Source organism: Staurois parvus, unplaced genomic scaffold, assembly GCF_062004578.1.
Source record: "Staurois parvus isolate SC_StPar_1 unplaced genomic scaffold, SC_StPar_1.0 ptg000878l, whole genome shotgun sequence".
Lineage (NCBI taxonomy): Eukaryota > Metazoa > Chordata > Amphibia > Anura > Ranidae > Staurois > Staurois parvus.
The window spans coordinates 29,485-48,763 of record NW_028318674.1 but is presented as its reverse complement, the minus strand read 5'-3'; the positions used below and the strand labels follow the sequence as shown (position 1 = coordinate 48,763).

At 45.4% G+C, this 19,279-nt stretch overlaps 1 pseudogene; it reads right to left on the bottom strand.

Annotated features, from left to right (window-relative positions):
• Positions 1 to 4,400: 4,400 nt before the first annotated feature.
• Positions 4,401 to 5,508, bottom strand: LOC149443061 (uncharacterized; annotated as a pseudogene).
• Positions 5,509 to 19,279: the final 13,771 nt, after the last annotated feature.

Genomic DNA, 19,279 nt, shown 5'->3' with positions numbered 1-19,279 from the left:
ATTACATACTCCTGACCCCTGCACTATATACTCCATGTTGTACATTACATACTCCTGACCCCTGCACTATATACTCTATGTTGTACATTACATACTCCTGACCCCTGCACTATATACTCCATGTTGTACATTACATACTCCTGACCCCTGCACTATATACTCTATGTTGTACATTACACACTCCTGACCCCTGCACTATGTACTCTATGTTGTACATTCCATACTTCTGACCCCTGCACTATATACTCTATGTTGTACATTACATACTCCTGACCCCTGCACTATATACTCTATGTTGTACATTACATACTCCTGACCCCTGCACTATATACTCTATGTTGTACATTACATACTCCTGACCCCTGCACTATATACTCTATATTGTACATTACATACTCCTGACTTCTGCATTATATACTCTATTGTAACATACATGAGATATGATGTAACATGCATGTGACATAAATGTACAGATATGAGTAGATGCGATGTGATCAATAGCAATATGTAATCGTAACTGTAGGGACATTCCATTGTCATTAAGGATGAATATTCAGTCCTTGTCATCGGGGAAATGAGGTACTCAGACAGTGGTCATCAATTAGCATCAATAAGGCTGAAAAGCCCTGCTTCCGGGATGTGACACCTTCTGGGGAAACCGGTTTGGAGGAAGTAGCCCCAGACAGGGTGTCTGCCTGACATTGGAAGCTCTAAAAGGAGTATACCCATCCATCAAAAGGGGTATGTTTCATCTCTCATAAAAGCTAAAATATTAGTTGCAGAGAGATGAACATACTCCCTTCTTGTAGGGCACTTTGCTTGCTACATCGGCACTAAAAATCATATTTGTGGTTTAGGCAGAAGGCCAGGAAAATGCAGGGAATGGTTAGGTGGCACTGGATGGCGACAGTCGAATAGTGTTTGGTACTGTCGCGATCGGACTGATGCGCTGGTGCCAGAAATTCAATCCACCACTTGTTTCAAGCTGGCCTTAGTCCGATTGAACTTGGGCAGGTCAGCACCCAGAACATCCTGTGGGCGGGTGCAGGAGCAGCCCCCCAGGGTCAATTGGCCGAGGACAAATATCCCGCCTACGTCCATATCCCCATAAATGTAATACCCGGGCATTGGGACATTGGTAATTCGTATGGAGCCGGTTTGATTTGACTGACGGATTGCTGATTCTCTGACTTGCTCCAGTCGCAGGATAGATCTCGGTAAAAGTTTTATTCTGTTTTATTCCCTTTTATTTTATAGTGAATAGTCATTTGTGTGTCTTCTTGTATTTTTTGTATTTCTGTAACTTTTTATACTTTGTACATATTTTATGCTCCGGCCCACTTTCGGGAAATTAAATCTGAAAATTAATTTGTGACTTCTGTGTATTTAAGCACGGGCTCATATCTTCGGAGAGATTAGATTGGATTAGATTAGATTGTATTGTACTTTAGTGCCTTTAAATGCTCGGTCAAGCTCATTGCCATTCTGTATGCAATTGCACTGCGTGTGGGCAGATTGTATGCAGATTGTAAAAGGTAACAGATCAGCCAGACGGAGATCTGTGTGTGTTGTCACAACAGACAATCCTGCGGATAAACTGTTGGGTGGTGGCCAGCTACCTTTTGTGGTGTGTCTGATGCAGGGGGGGTGTGGACAGTGGAAGGGTGATTAACACCGGGGTTCAAGCTGTAGTTAGCTGGAGGGACTCTAGAAGAGTGTGATTACTAAGCTGCTCCTCAACTCTAATCAGTACATCAGATTGTATATAAGATTTGTATCTGCCAGTGTGTGGCCCACCAGCTGGATTGAAGTGGAGTCTCCATCTGGTGGTGGCCAAAGGTAGTGTGGGCTGTGATTGTATAAAAGATTTGTATCTGCCAGTGTGTGGCCAACCAGCTGGATTGAAATGGAGTCTCCATCTGGTTGTGGCCAAAGGTAGTGTGGGCTGTGAAAGGGTATCACGGCTGATCTTATATACGGTTTTATATATTCAAAGTTGAGTCCCCTTTATTCCCTCGTACTCCAAGTCACAGCTGCATGTGTGCTCCTCGGTTAGCTAGTCGCTGTGGGCGTGGCGTGTGGGGGATCCGTGACATCTATGTTGTACAATACATGCTCCTGACCCCTGCACTATATACTCTATGTTGTACATTACATACTCCTGACCCCTGCACTATATACTCTATGTTGTACATTCCATACTCCTGACCCCTGCACTATATACTCTGTTGTACATTACATACTCCTGACCCCTGCACTATATACTCTATGTTGTACATTACATACTCCTGACCCCTGCACTATATACTCTGTTATACATTACATACTCCTGACCCCTGCAATATATACTGTTTGTTGTACATTACATACTCCTGACCCCTGCACTATATACTGTTTGTTGTACATTACAAATTCCTGATCCCTGCACTATATACTGTTTGTTGTACATTACAAACTCCTGCCCCTTCACTATATACCCTATGTTGTACATTACATCCTCCTGACCCCTGCACTATATACTCTTTGTTGCACATTACGTTCTCCTGACCCCTGCACTATATACTCTGCTGTAAATTACATACTCCTGACCCCTGCACTATATAATGTATGTTGTACATTACATACTCCTGACCCCTGCACTATGTAATGTATGTTGTACATTACATACTCCTGACCCCTGCACTATATACTCTATGTTGTACATTACATACTCCTGACCCCTGCACTATATACTCTATGTTGTACATTACATACTCCTGACTTCTGCTCTCCCCCCTCCCCCACTGCTATATATATACATAATATGGATTCTCTTTTGTTACACCCATTTACACCCAGCTTGACATTTTATATCGGATGATGTGATTGGAGCACAGACTTTTACATGGTGATAATAATGTGATAACATCCTCCAACTTTGGACCCTTAAACAGAAAGTGATAATGAGGGAGGAGTCAATACCCCAATGATGGTGGTCTTCAGGATCAGTCCAGTCTTCATCTTGGTTGTTCTCCCCCCATCCTCACTCTCTGACCTCTGGTGGGGCTCAGCCCCGCTGTTCTTCATGACTAAATCATGGACTAAATAAGGAAGTGCAGTACTTCTTGTGTTGGGAAGATGGCGATGAGTGATAGAGGGGGTGGGGACCCTCGTCCTATAATCCCCTCATCACTGTCCCTCCTATAAAAGACAGTTCTGGTTGTTTCCTCACTCTCTGACTAAGGTCCATGAATAAAGAAATGACCTGGTAGGAGATCAGAGGAGACATTTCCTAGTTCCCTTTGCTTTAGTTGAGGACTGAAGTGTCCAGTGCTTATCTGTTCCTGTCCTAATTTATGATGCTGGCCAGCTCTGGAATGTGCGCACATAAAGAAACTCACACTGACACGTTTGGTCTGTGAAAACTTCTCTCTAATTTATTGAAATGAAACCGTGAGTTTATATATGAAAAATGATGCGAACATCACGTGATAACAGCATAAGCATTATATTAGTCTTTGATTGGTCACTTTACATGAAAACAATCTCCCTCATGGTATAGGTGTGATCTTCTTCAGTCTTATCTTATAGAATGAAAAACATTCTTTTGTCTTCGAAATCAGACGATGGGAGGGGGTCTGTGCCTGTGAGCAAACATTTCTTAAGAAAGGATTTCTTAAAGTACCAGGCAGAAAATATTCACACAACATATATATTCATGCTAAACATTTATAAATATGTGGAAAGAAATAGTATTAAAGTATAAAAGTAAATATGTATAAAAATGTGTATAAAAAAGTGTGTATATATATATATATATATATATTCAATATGAAATGAAATAGACATTTTACCAAGTCCATCACAGTCCCCCCTTAAAATGACTATTTTCCTCTGTCCCTATAAGTCCTCACTCATCTGTCCTTATGTACCTTGGAACTCTTTTATGCTGTACGTTAGACAGGTGATGACTATTTCATCACCTCCCCCGCCACAGACTTTGTACATAAGGAAGTCAGATGCTATCCCTACAAAATTGTGAGATTACTGTTGGCGGGGAGGGACCGTAATGGGGTATAAGGTTTTCCTTCATCTATCATGTGGGGATCCTCTTGCTCCTGGTTCAGGAAGGTAGGTGTTCTGTTGTCTACAGCTTTGCTCATCAATTTCCTCACACATGGTATAACACAGCATACAACCAGGGCCAGGAGAATCAGAATTTTTAGTACAGTTACCCCTATTTGGGCAAGTATCTTTTGCCACCCACTCATCCAAATGAAATATTGATCCCAAGGGTCTGTGATACCTGAGTTCTTCTTCAACTCAGCTGACAGATCTTCCAATTTCTTTATAGCCAGAGTAACCTTACCATTCAAGCCAGTATTGTCAGGAATATATATATACAACATGTTCCGGTTCCTTCTATCATTTTACAGACACCTCCTTTTTCTGCTAAAATCATGTCCAGAGCCATCCTATTCTGGAATGTCATGTAGGATGTAGGGGCTAACTGGTCAACGATTCCTTGGAGGGCATCCCTGGTGTAATTCACAAACCTCTGTTGGTTGTAGTATATGTAATTTATCTAATCTACATTTTTATTAACAGTTATCATGGGAATCAGGGATTCGAAGCCTGCTTTACTTGGTCTCTGGCTTTAAATTCATTAGGCACTCCCCTTGGGACTCCAATGGCATCTATATACACATGTGGGTCAAAACTGCCAGAAGGAGCTTTTCGTTTCCTCCTACGGCCAGGCGTTGGGTCAGGGGTATTTTCTGCTAGGATGTGGAGAGGCATAATGGCCTTTGCAAGAGCACACTCACCAGTCCAAATCCCTTCCAATCTGGTTCTAATCTTTTGGTCCCCACAGATCCAGTATATGTCACCGAGAGACTGGGTCTGATTCTGTATTACTTCCCTGAGACACTGCTGTAGGTAGAGCAGTATCCTTCGGTGAAATTACCCAGGAACCTTCCATTACCCTGATAATTAGAGTAACAGGTATAGTTCCCAGGATATATAGTGATGCCCTCTCCAGGCTTCGGGATTTTGGTAACTATGGGATATTCCTCTTTCCACATTTCGCACGCAGAATGATTGGTGGATGTATTAGTGAACAGGCTGAGGAAACATTCCTCAATGTCTTGTGGGATCTGAAGAGGGACTGTCCCTAAATGTGGCCTGGCACTACCACAGACATACTGTAGCAGTTACTTCTGTTATGTTGTTTGGCACTGAATCTCATCCACTCAAGCCACAGGTTAGTGTCTGAGAACCCGGTTTCAGCCGCCATTGTCTCTTCAAAAGTAGGGTTTGCTATTGCTATCATGTCTTTTATAGCAGGGATGACAGGTTTAAGGGGATTTGTTATTGGTTTTGATGAGTTATACATGTCTTTTAGGTAAAATTTTGCTAGAGGTGTACCTTTCTGTGGGTGCCTGCCTAACCAGTAAAGTCCTGCATCACCAGGGCTAGGATTCTCAATGTTTAGGACGAGTCTTTCTCCGCTATCACTGCACCCTGACTTCCAGATGGACATACGTTTAATGAGAGGCTTCCCCACCTTATCTTTCCTTTTTAATGCACTCTGTGGTTGATACCCCCAACCTGCTCCAGTACTCCATCCCAATGATCCCCAATGGGCACAGTTCGGTCCCCAAAAATCATCCGGTATACATATGTATATCTGATCTGAGTTGATCACCAGACAGGCCCGCTGTGCCCAACCCGGTCTATGTCTATTGCAATATATGGGTATCATACTACAAAAATCAAAGGTGAACGCAGCCACATATGTGTTGGATGAATTGTACCAGAATATGAAGGTGTCATTCATCCTAGTGATGGCCACCTGTTGAGCACCTGTTTTGGTGATAGCCACCTGCTGAGCTTCTATCAAACTTATTAGAAAAAGGATATACAACACAATCATCATGGTGTAGATGACGCCTTTCCCTCATGGGTTGGGACTTTCTTGCAGTGGGAGGCGTGTATCCAAGTGTTCTTCCCGGCCACCTTGACAGAAGTGGCTGTGGTCAGCAGAACTTGGAATGGACCATCATATCTTGGCTCAATGGAATGTTTCCTCACAAATTTCTGTATCTAACTCAGGATCTGGAATGGAAGAAAACACTTGGGCATGGATATGGGTTAATTCACGTGATAATACAGTCACATAATTAGTTAACACATCAGATTGTAATTGCAACTGTTGTGGAAAATAACAACCAAGTCTGGGGACTGAGCCAAACAAAATCTCATAAGGGGATAGGGAATGTTCTCTCTTGGTGTGTATCTGACACTAAATAGGGCAATAGGCAGACTGTCTGGACAACTCATGCCAGTCTCTTGGGCCATTTTTAGCATTCTGGCTTTCAGAGTGCCATTCATTCTTTCTACTTTTCCACTACTTTGGGGGTGATAGGGAGTATGGAACGCCAGAGTGACTCCTAATGCCGCCCATATTCCTTTGGTTACTGAAGCTGTGAAGGCGGGGCCCTGGTCACTCTCTATCACCTCTGGAAGCCCATATCTGCATACAACCTCAGTGAGGAGTTTCTTCGCAGTTGTTTTAGCAGTCATGTTAGTTACAGCAAAGGCCTCTGGCCAACTGGAAAACATGTCCAACACCACTAGGGTGTACTCAAACCGCCCACTCTTTGGCATCTGGATATGGTCAATTTGTATCCTTTGAAAAGGGTATAGGGGTTTGGCTAAGTGTGTCTGTGGTGTCTTCTCTGTGCGTCCCGGATTGCATTTTGCACAGATGGCACATGTTTTGCAAAAATTATTTGTCAATGTGGTGATTCTAGGCGCTATATAGTAATTGTTGATGAGAGAGTTCATGAGGCTCTTTGACAGATGGGCTGCTCCGTGTGCCCACTGGACTACAGCTGGAAACATATTCTTGGGTAAACAAAGCCTCTTGTTGCACTCAAACAGACCGTCTTTGAGAATAGCTCCTCTCCGTCTCCAGCTCTCTTTTTCTTCCGGACTTGCTGCTTGGAGTTCCTTGAGGTAGTTTCTGTCCACAGGTAAGGTCTGTAAGGTGAATATTGGTTCCCTCTCTCCGGTCACCTCTCCTTCCATTTCTGGTGGTCCCATGGCCGCTCGTTTTGCCGCCAAATCTGCCAGATTATTGCCTTTGGCTTCTGAGGAGTTTATTTTCCCATGAGCTTTTACCTTCAGAATAGCCACTTGAATGGGTAGAAGGAGTGCTTCCAGCAGTCGTATAATGGCTGCTCCATGTCTTATGGACGTACCTGCCGCAGTCATAAATCCTCTTGCTTTCCATATGGGTCCAAAATCATGGGCCACTCCAAAGGCATATCTGGAGTCTGTGTAGATATTGGCCCTTTTTACTTCCATCATCTGGCATGCTGTTGTGAGTGCTTGAAGTTCAGCTCCCTGTGCAGATATTGCTGGCGATAGGGCTCTTGCCTGTAGGACTGTGTCTACAGTAGTGACCACAAATCCTGTATGATATTTGCCTCCATCATCTGCATATCTGGAACCATCAACAAACAAGGTGAAGCCTGGGTCCTGCAGAGGTGTTTCACTCACTGTGGGGAGATGGAAGGTTTCCATTTTCATCACTTCAAGACAGTTATGAGGCTCAGTGGCTCCGTTATCCTCTCCACTTTCTTCATTACCTTCATTACCCTCCTCAGCAATTGGGAGGAGAGTGGCCGGATTCAGGGTTTGGCAACGTAGGAGAGTGACGTTATAAGGAAGTTGGAGGGAACACTGTAGTCAAAGATGCCTTACTCTGGACAAATGTTTAGGTTGGACTTGGTTTAAAATGGCAGCAATGTCATGCGGCGCCAGAAGAACAAGTTCATGTCCCAGTACGATATCAGAGGTCTTATCCAGCAGAGCTTGAGCAGCGAAAACTGCACACAGACACAACGGTGCTCCTCTAGTCACTGGGTCTAAACGGCATGAGTAGTAGCCTACGGGTCGTAGGCGGTCGCCATGGGACTGGGCCAATACTCCTGTGGCATGGCTTTGGCATTCAGACACGAACAGTTTGAAAGGTTTCTCGTAGTCTGGTAGACCTAGGGCTGGGGCTGAAGAAAGTAAACGTTTTAGAGCCAAAAAGTTGAAAGCGGCCTCTTCGGACAGATGGAAAGGCTCAGACTTGAGAGCATCGTAGAGTGGTTGCATAAACCAAGAAGCATCAGGAATCCATGACCCAGAGTAGGATATGAGGCCAAGAAAGGCATGGAGTGGCTTCTGGCCTAGCGGCAGTGGCAGGTTTTGGATGGCCTTAACTCTTTCCTATGTAAGATGCCTTGTTCCATGTGAGAGGCAGTGGCCCAAGAATACGACTATTGTAGAGCACCATTGCAACTTCGGTTTAGAAGCCTTACAGCCTTGGTGTGCCAAATAACATAGTAAACTCTCCGAGGCTTCTTCAGCCGTGGGCAGGTCATCAGCACAGAGGAGAAGGTCATCCACATATTGAAGAAGGACCACTGCCGAAAGTTCCTTTTGCCACGTGTCCAGTATGGTGGTCATGGCTTTGGCAAACTGGCTCGGAGAATTTTGCGCCCCTTGTGGCATAACTGCCCAGGTGTATTGCTTACCCTCATGGGTAAAAGCGAAGAGTTATCTGCAGGAAGGATGCAAGGGAACGCTGAAGAATGCATTTGCCAGGTCCACCACAGTGAAATACTTTGCTGTTGGCGGTACCCCTGTGAGTAAAGTGTGGGGATTTGGAACAATAGGTGTCTCCAAGATGGTGGCTTCATTCACTGCTCGGAGGTCCTGTACCATCTTGTACTTCTCTGGTTCCCCTTTAGGTGTCTTCTTTTTCACCGGGAACAAAGGTGTGTTGCATGGAGAGGTACAAGGTATGAGTGCACCATTTGCCACAAGGGACTTGACCTGCTTCGAAATGGCCTCGGATTGCACTGGTTTCAGTGGGTACTGTGGTTTCCTGGGTAGGGGGGCTCCTGGCTTCAATTCCACCATAATTGGGGGTACCTTTAAATATCTAATATCTTCGGGTCCTGTGGACCATAGGCAACTTGGGATTCTGCTCAGCACATCCTCTGGGATGGTGGTGGTAGAGATCTCTTGATGTGCCATCAGAAGGGGGGAATGGAGCACGGTGCAGACGTGTCCTCTTCTTCTAGTGGTGATGAGATAACCACCTTGCCATCAGGAGTGAATGTGATAGAGGCCTGGAGCCTAGATAGCACATCAGCTCCCAGGAGATTCAGGGGACACGTTGAAGACACGACAAACCGGGCCAGCAAGTCTGGGAATAGACCAACCTGTAAAGGTCGGGTAAGAGGATTAGACCGTGGGGTTCCATCTACCCCCACACAGGATATATCTATATCAGAAAGGTATGAATGGTCTGGCAAGTCTTCTGATCTGATCACGCTCCTGGCTGCACCTGTGTCAATTAGAAATGTCGTTGGGTGCCCTTCAATAGGTAAGGTCACTTTTGCTAATGGGCCCCCTGAACCCGCTGAAGACACTGCCAAGATAGGGGATGACACAGGCTTGCCCACTTCCTAGCGCAGAAGATCCAGGTGATTCGCGCTGGGCCCAGGGGCTTGATGTTGCTGTTGTGACTGTTGCTGGTTGTATGTGTTCTGGTTCCACTGTGGCCGTCGACGTCTGGGAGGGGCTCTACAGTTCCTCTTGTAGTGTCCTGGGCGGCCACAATTGAAACAAATGGGATTATTTTCTTCTGAGGCTGTTGGCCAGGTTTGTGTCCAGGGATCTGCTACCATAATAGGGGTGGACTTCTTGGTAGCTTGTGAGGATTCAAGACCTTTTGCCACCAACAGCAGAGTGTCTAAAGGCACCACACGATACTCAGGCCTAGCCATGATAAGACCCTTCCATATTGGTTCCCTCAGCCCCGCAACAAAGGCTGATGACAGCATCTGATTATGGGCTTTGTTGTATGCGCTGAATCCCAGGTCTGAGAAGACCTGGGACAATCTGGTATAGAATTTTTCTACTGACTCCGCCTTATCTTGGGTAATATCTTATAGGGTGGTGGCTTGATCGGCCAGTCTCTCTTTGGCCCAGTCATGCAGTTGCGTACAAAATTCCAGTCCAGAGGAGAAGGCTTTGTCATTGACAAGCCAGGTATTGTTAAGACTTCGTGCCATTATTGGCCAGTATGAGTCTCCTGCCTTTATCTCACACAGGCTGACTAGGTCTCTCCAGGCTGCCGAGTATGTCTTCTGGATCTGAGCTATCCTGCGATAAAAGGGCATGGGCTGCTTCTTGGGGTCTGGCAATGTGGTCACCAGGGAAGAGGCCTGGGACGGAGTAAAGATGACATACAGGACTGGTGCATCTGCCGGGGTGTGGAGTCTTCCTGCCTGAGGAGTCCTTCCTGTCACCTGTGGCCTAAGAGGGGCATCTGGAGAGGCGTATGCAGATAGCGTAGGAAGTTCCGAACCTGCGGCCTCCTCATCCAAAGAAGATATGTCTGACCAGGTTGACCCTAAGTGCAAATGTTTACTTCCTTTTGGTCTATTGGAGACAAAACTGTCTCTCGCGGGACCAGCGGTCGTGTCAGGTTCAAGCACTGGCATAGTGGGGACACGCGGCACATCCGGGGGTATGTAGAATGTACCATCAGCTTGTAAGACTGGACACACTGGGTAGAGGTGGCTCACTTGAGGCATAGGCTCTCTGGAAATCTGATTTGGTGTACCAAAATGGCCACCTCCAGGAAGTGTACTGGGCTGGGCAGGAAATGACAATGCAGGTGCAGCAAGATGGCTGCCATCAGGAAGTGCGCTGGGCAGGAAGGACAGAGGAGAGGGCGGTAGATGAAGGGTGGAGCCCAGTGTCTGCAGACCAAATATAGGGCGGTGGGTGTTCCTTTACAATGTCAACACATTGGTGGTATACATAAACAGTTTTCCCTCCCTGTTGCAATACCTCTTCTGTCCACTGCTCTTTATGTATAGTTTTAGCTACATTGTACCAAGCTTCTGCTGTCCTCAATAAATTATTATCAACTAATACACCTTTCTTTTCTTTTATCAATTTCTGCCATTCTTCCGGCTGTAAACGACCCCCCTTATCTGTGATTCCACATACTTTCACTAACCTAACTAATCCCTTCACATACTGCTCCCCCTCCCTTTGTGCAACCAGGTCACATGCTAACATTCCTTTCTCAAATTTTATCAGCGTCTGACCCATCTCCTCCTGTCTCTGGTCTTCCTAAAAGAAACCCAAGACTCTTCACACACTGCTGTTCACTCTGTTCACAATCTTCCAGCTGTTCTAGTTGGCAGGGACACCTTTCTGTACTGTGCCCCCCCCCTCTCGCCTCTGCTTCTATCTGCTGAATTGATTTCCCAATACCCCCCCTTACAGGGTAATGCACATTAAGGCGGAAAACTAACACTTCAGGCAAATCAGAAAACAGAGGATGACGTCCTAACAATTCCTGACTATATCCTATCTCTTTAACCCTTAACAAACCCCAACCATCTTCATGAATGGCAAACATTAAACCAGACACACATTTAGAACATGAAATATCAGTCTATCTTGGTGGGCTAGAGTACAGATCACTGAGTAACTCTTCGTAACCCACACACACACGGTTACGGCACCCGCTGTCACACTACCGTGACGCGTACCCGACACGTCCTATCTTGTGGTCAACACACAAGGTTACCACACACCCAAGAGAAATTATGTGTCAAAACCCTCAGTAGGTCCACTCCTCTTCCACCTTAAGACTGATACATAAAAAACAAACACACAACAGAGAACCAGGCAACAGATAAGCATTGCAGGTAGATTTAAATAAACTCCGGGCAAGCAAGGTTACCTGCCTTTAGTGACCTTTAGCAGCCGTACTAGGCACAGGAATGAATCAACAACAAAGACAGGATAAGCACTGGTAAGATAGCAAAATATATCTTACCATGCTCCAGAGGTGATCAGTCTCTGCCCCGTCCGGTTTGACTGACATCTAACGCCCTTTCAGGTCGGCTGGCTGCAGGTTCATGACCTGGAGTCCCGGTTTCGGCATCAGCTGCTTTAGTTGAGGACTGAAGTGTCCAGTGCTTATCTGTTCCTGTCCTAATTTATGATGCTGGCCAGCTCTGGAATGTGCGCACATAAAGAAACTCACACTGACACGTTTGGTCTGTGAAAACTTCTCTCTAATTTATTGAATTGAAACCGTGAGTTTATATATGAAAAATGATGCGAACATCACGTGATAACAGCATAAGCATTATATTAGTCTTTGATTGGTCACTTTACACGAAAACAATCTCCGTCATGGTATAGGTGTGATCTTCTTCAGTCTTATCTTATAGAATGAAAAACATTCGATGGGAGGGGGTCTGTGCCTGTGAGCAAACATTTCTTAAGCAAGGATTTCTTAAAGTACCACAAAGCCCAGCAGGCAGAAAATATTCACACAACATATATATTCATGCTAAACATTTATAAATATGTGGAAAGAAATAGTATTAAAGTATAAAAGTAAATATGTATAAAAATGTGTATATATATATATATATATATATATATATATACACTTTTTTATTCAATATGAAATGAAATAGACATTTCATCACACCTTGAGGGTGGAATTGTAAGCTCCTCAAAGACCAAGCTGCCTGATGTGGGCGGAGTCCTGGTTTGGGGGAACTAATCATCTCCTGTCTAGTAATCCTCTTTGTCTTTGTATTTTAGTCCATGGCCGGGAGATGAGGAAAACCTCAGAGGATTGTCTCACTTTGTCTCCAGACTGGAAAGTAGAAGATGAGGACATCACACAGTATAGTCCAGGAGAAAACCCGGCTCCCTCCAATGTCCATCCGGCACCACCCAGTGTAGATGGACCATCAGATTCCTCGTATCCTGAGGAACCTCAGACTGTGCAGGACCGGGCCGGCCTTCCAACAGGGAAGAGCTTCTCCTGTACTGAGTGCGGGAAGGGTTTCTGTTCTAAATACAAACTTAATGTGCATAAAAGATCTCACACAGGAGAGAAGCCATATTCCTGTCCTGAGTGTGGGAAATGTTTTTCAGAGCAGTCCAGTCTTCATAAACATCAGAGATCTCACACAGGGGAGAAGCCTTATTCTTGTCCTGATTGCGGGAAATGTTTTTCACAGAAGTCCAATCTTCATCAACATCAGAGATCTCACACAGGGGAGAAGCCGTATTCCTGTCCTGAGTGTGGGAAATGTTTTTCAGTGAAGTTCTATCTTTACACACATCAGAGATCTCACACAGGGGAAAAGCCATATTCCTGTCCTGAGTGCGGGAAATGTTTTTCACGGAAGTCCTATCTTCACACACATCAGAGATCTCACACGGGGGAGAAGCCGTATTCCTGTCTTGAGTGTGGGAAATGTTTTTCAGTGAAGTCCAATTTTAACACACATCAAAGATCTCATATGGGGGAGAAGCCGTATTCCTGTCCTGAGTGTGGGAAATGTTTTTCAGAGAAGTCCAGACTTCATAAACATCAGCGATCTCACACGGGGGAGAAGCTGTATTCCTGTCCTGAGTGTGGACAATGTTTTTCAGAGATGTCCGGTCTTCATAAACATCAGAGATCTCACACGGGAGAGAAGCCATATTCTTGTCCTGAGTGTGCACAATGTTTTTCACAGAAGTCCTATCTTCACACACATCAAAGATCTCACACGGGGGAGAAGCCGTATTTCTGTCCTGAGTGTGGAAAATGTTTTTCACGTAAGCCCTATCTTCACACGCATCAAAGATCTCACACGGGGGAAAAGCCGTATTCCTGTCCTGAGTGCGGGAAAAGTTTTTCAGTGAAGTCCAATCTTAACACACATCAAAGATCTCACATGGGGGAGAAGCCGTATTCCTGTCCTGAGTGTGGGAAATGTTTTTCAGAGAAGTCCAGTCTTCATAAACATCAGAGATCACACAGGGGGGAGAAGCCGTATTCCTGTCCTGAATGCGGGAAATGTTTTTCACAGATGTCTAGTCTTTACAGACATCAGAGATTGCACACAGGGAGAAGCCACTTTCCTGTCCTGAGTGAGGGAAATGTTCCTCACTGAAGTCCTGTCTTCCTGTACATCAGGGGTCCCACACAACCCTGGAGGTGTATTAGTGCCTTGAGTGCGGGAAATGTCTTCTAGATGAATGTTGCTGGACATCCCAGCTCTCATGTGGGGAAGAAGCACACCCTGATATATACCTCAGATATACTCCATGGCTGATCTTTATCATGGAAGAAACAGTTCATAAGGAGATCAAAGGCCCCCAAAGACATGGATGAAGTGTGGGACCGGGTTGGCCATTGATGGCAGGAGAATAAAAATGGAGTCCTGACCTAGAGCACTGGGCTGACTTTTCATTGGGGTGCAGCCTACAGTGAAGGAAATGCGTATTTGATCCCCGGCTGATGTTGAATGTTCGCCCCTCACAAAGAAATGATCAGTCTAAAAATCGAATGTTCGGTGTATTGTAACACTGAGAGACAGAATACAACAACAAATTCAGCAGAAATGCATCTAACAAATGATGACTGATTTGCATGTTCATGAGGGAAAGAAGGATTTGATCCCCTATCATTCAGCAGGATTTCTGGCTACCAGGTGTCTTTCATACAGGTAACAAGCTGAGATTAGAAGCAGTCTCTTAAAGGGAGTGCTGCTAATCTCATTGTGTTACCTGTATAAAAGACACCTGTCCACAGGAGCAATCAAACCATCAGATTCCAAACTCTCCACCATGGCAAAGACCAAAGAGCTGTCTAAGGATGTCAGGGACAAGATTGTAGACCTACACAAGGCTGGACTGGGCTACCAAACTATGGCCAAGCAGCTTGGTGAGAAGGTGACAACAGTTGGTGCAATCATTCACAAATGGAAGAAACACAAAACAAGTGTCAGTCTCCCTAGGTCTGGTGCACCATGCAAGATCTCACCTCGTGGAGTGTCAATGATCATGAGAACAGTGAGGAATCATCCCAGAACTACACGTGAGCATCTTGTCAATGATCTCCAGGCAGCTGGGACCACAGTCACCAAGAAAACAATTGGTAACACACTACGCCAACAAGGACTGAAGTCCTACAGTGCCTGCAAGGTCCCTCTGCTCAAGAAAGCACATGTCCAGGCCCATTTGAAGTTTGCTACTGAACATCTGAATGATGCAGAGGAGGACTGGCTGAAAGTGTTGTGGTCAGATGAGACCAAAACCCAGCTCTTTGGCATCAACTCAACTCGCCATGTTTGGAGGAGGAGGAATTCTGCCTATGACCCCAAGAACACCATCCCAACTGTGAAACATGGTGGTGGAAACATTCTGCTTTGGGGGTGTTTTTCTGCTAAGGGGACAGGACAACTGCACCGCATCAAAGGGACGATAGACAGGGCAATGTACCATCAAATCTTGGGTGAGAACCTTCTTCCCTCAGCCAGGGCATTGAAAATGGGTCGTGGATGAGTGTTCCAGCATGACAATGACCCAAAACACATGGCCAAGGCAACAAAGGAGACTCTCAAGAAGAAGCACATTAAGGTCCTGGAGTGGCCTAGCCAGTCTCCAGACCTTAATTTGATTGAAAATCTGTGGAGGAAGCTGAAAGTTTGAGTTGCCAAACATCAGCCACCAAACCTTAATGACTTGGAGAGGATCTGCCGAGAGGAGTGGGCCAAAATCCCTCCTGAGATGTGTGCGAACCTGGGGGCCAACTCCAGGAAACATATGACCTGATTGCCAACAAGGGATTGGCCACCAAGTACTAAGTCATGTTTTGTGAAGGGGATCAAATCCTTATTTCCCTCATGAACATGCAGATCAGTCATCATTTGTTAGACACATTTCTGCTGAATTTGTTGTTGTATTCTGTCTCTCAGTGTTACAATACACCGAACATTCGATTTGTAGACCGATCATTTCTTTGTGAGGGGCGAACATTCAACATCAGCCGGGGACCAAATATGATTTCCTTCACTGTATATGCTAGAGATGGTTTGCACCTAAATGGAAGGGGGTCTGCTATGCTGGGGGAGGGGTTTATGGGAAGGCTGGAGGAGTATATAAACTAGGATGGAGGGGGGAGGGAGAATTCAATTATAATGGGGGACGCAGATCAGACGGGTCAGTACTTGTTGGGGGATGGAATGGGGAAAGATGGGGGGAGGGCTATGGCAAATAAGAAGGTTCCCATGTTACAAACAACCAGTGGAATTGGTACCATTTGTATGAAAATAAAAAATACACAAAATCCGTGTGAACAAGGTGTCAGTGAATGAACAAGGTGTCGGTGAATGGACAAGGTGTCAGTGAATGAACAAGGCGTCAGTGAATGAACTAGATGTCAGTGAATGAAAGTGTTTGTTCCCCAATGCCAGAAGTGTGCCCAAGTGTGGCGTTGGAAGGTTTGGTGCATGAAGAGAACTAGGATTGAATTGGTATTGCTGAATCTTGGCTTCATTCCTCACATGACTGGGCCATTCATATTCCTGGCTAGGTTCTCTTTCGGAGAGACGGGGGAAATAGGAAAGGGGGTGGTGTCTGTCTCTATGTGAGAAGTGATCTCAGAGCGAGTGTGAAAGAGGACCTAGTTGATGGAGAGTGTGATGAGGCTGAAGTATTATGGGTAGAACTGCACATGAGGGGCGGTACTATAAAGGTCATCAATGGAGTCTGTTATGGGCCTCCCAGTGTTAATGAGGAGGTGGAGACTCAGCTCCTCGCACAGGTGGAAAGGGCTGGGACAGTGATAATAATGGGGGATGGTAACTACCTGGAAAGTGACTGGAGTAATGGTACTGCGGGTGTAAACACAAAACAACCCCTCCTGCCCTCTATGGCCCAGAACAAGGGTGGATAGATGGACCCGGGACTTGAAGAAATTCCCCACCAAGGCATCAAAGGTTGTGCGGCTCTAAACAAGGCTGGGGAAGCCCGACCAATACTGGAAAGTGAAACAAAAAGAAAGTGCACCAACCTTGCGCATTACCTCAGTAAAATGTGATTTTATTGGATGTGAAAATATCCTCACAAACAGAGAAGTATAACAAGCGTGTAAAGTCCTGAGTGAGACTTGACCAATCAGAGACCAGTGCGAGTCTAAACACGAGGGAAGGTTCTCAGAGTCAGGCTGATGCATTTCGAAGGCAGTCCCTTCTTCATCAGAGCTGACTTGGCAATGACAGCCCTCTTCAATATATACCCTGGGACAGAGGTTGGACCCTCCCACTTGGGTTGGGCAGTCCCGGGAAAGGAGGCGGGACAAAGGTGACATCACAACATGCTCACACAAGTAACAATACATTACACATCAAGAGGTATAGTAAGAGACATTAGAAACATTCACCGGCATTAAAGCTGTAGGAAACGCAGGGCAGTGTAATATATACATGAGGAGGTCATATAGTCTGTGTATATATATATATCCCCATATAATAAATAATGACATATTGGGAATGCTGCATTGGGGTTCATGGGGATAATATTGTTGGATCAGCAGAATGTATAAAAAGTAAAAATGAATAAATTGAATACATAATTCCTTTGGATAAAAGCCTGCTGGTTCCTCAATTGTTGGCTTCTTTCCATGGAGATAAATGTGAACACAAAGTAGGTATACACATATATTTCAATGGCAGCCAGAATGTCCTTGTTTTGTGTGGGCTGTCAGTGGGGTCATTGGGCAGATCTTTGTCTTTAGATGTATGGAATATTCATGAGTAGTGTTACTATACTGGCAGCAGAGGGAGATCAAGTGCTGCCATTGCCAAATATGGCTTCTGGAGGTGAATTGGAACGAACACCAATAGGTGCGTGGCTGTGGAGGCGCATGCGCAGTGATGCGGTGGCACACCGGAGTAGTCATGGAGATGGGCTTCTAATGGGCTATTGCACATGTGCAGTGAGGCTGCGACATGCTGGAGTAGTCATGGAGATGGGCTTTTGACGGGCTATCGCACATGTGCAGTGAGGCAGCAGCACGCTGGAGTAGTCAAGGAGATGGGCCTCTGACGGGTTATCGCTTATGCATGAGGTGGCATTGCGCGCCAAAGCCGGCTTATCATTTACCTAGTGGAGCGCACTCCAGACATCCCAGAAGGACGGCTGTGAGATGTGTTCCAGCTGTGGCTTCTGGTCTTCCCAGGGAGTGCCTCCAATGAGAGGGGTCTTATGCTGAGTTAACCCCTCACAAGGAAGGGATGAGAGACACAGGGACTCGTGTACAGATGTTTGCTGTTGGGGATAATACATTGAAGTGGAAATTGTATAGAAATAAAGATTATAATGAGAGAATCCTGCTTGAGGAAAACAATAGAGGAGGCAGCAATAATGACAGTGCAGGACTTCTACAATGACACTTGCAGTACCAAGTATGACATTATCACAGTTCACACTACAATAGATGGAACATAGAATCATTATTAATATGGGGTACAGAATAGAGAGGGGACAGTATCTAATAGTAATGATAATGATGGTACTAGTATATATATATATATATTGTGGGAACTCGCTTCAGAGTGGTAGAGCTTCTTCAAAGCACACAGCAACTCGCTTCTTTTTAAGGGCCTTTTTGCCCAATTTTATTTACAAGAAAGTTCAAATAACATGCTTCCCACGCAGGGGTATCCACCATCAAGCAAATACCAACAAATATTCAGCCTCCTGGCTTGTACACAGTTCAATGTCTGTCTCCTGCAGACTCTTCCCAAATTATGGCCACTAGCACACAGCTAGTCTGGCTTCCACCTGACTCCAAGGCAGAGACCTCCCGTCTGCCAGGGTGGAGCCCTCCTGACTCCTTCTGCTGGGGTGGAGCCCAGAACTATGGTTAGGACTCTATAAAAAGGCCTGCACACACCTGTGCAATCAGTGTGCTGGGGGTTCTCAAAACACGGACCCCGGATTGGAGATTTCATCCCTCCCAGATCTCTTTGAAATCTCCAGGCTCCAGATCCTAAAAACAGACTTAATGAATATATGAGGAAACTGAAAAGCCAGTTTCCTCTGCAATACATCGACTCTCTGGAGCCCCTCAACCAGCCTGGTTGAGAATCCAGGGTTTTCAGCTTTATTTTGACCGTGGCAGGACACCGCACTGCCACAATATATATATATATATATACACACAGTTGTGTTCAAAATAATAGCAGTCATAATAATAGCAGGCTCCCCTCCCCAAAGCACCTTGTCCCCGTCTTGATAGGGAACAAAGAATTCTTGAATCGGCTCCTGACTGTCTACAGAGATGTGTGGAGTGACTGCCTGACAGCCTGCTGGCACAGCGAACAGCGATGTCTGTGTGGTGGCCCGACAG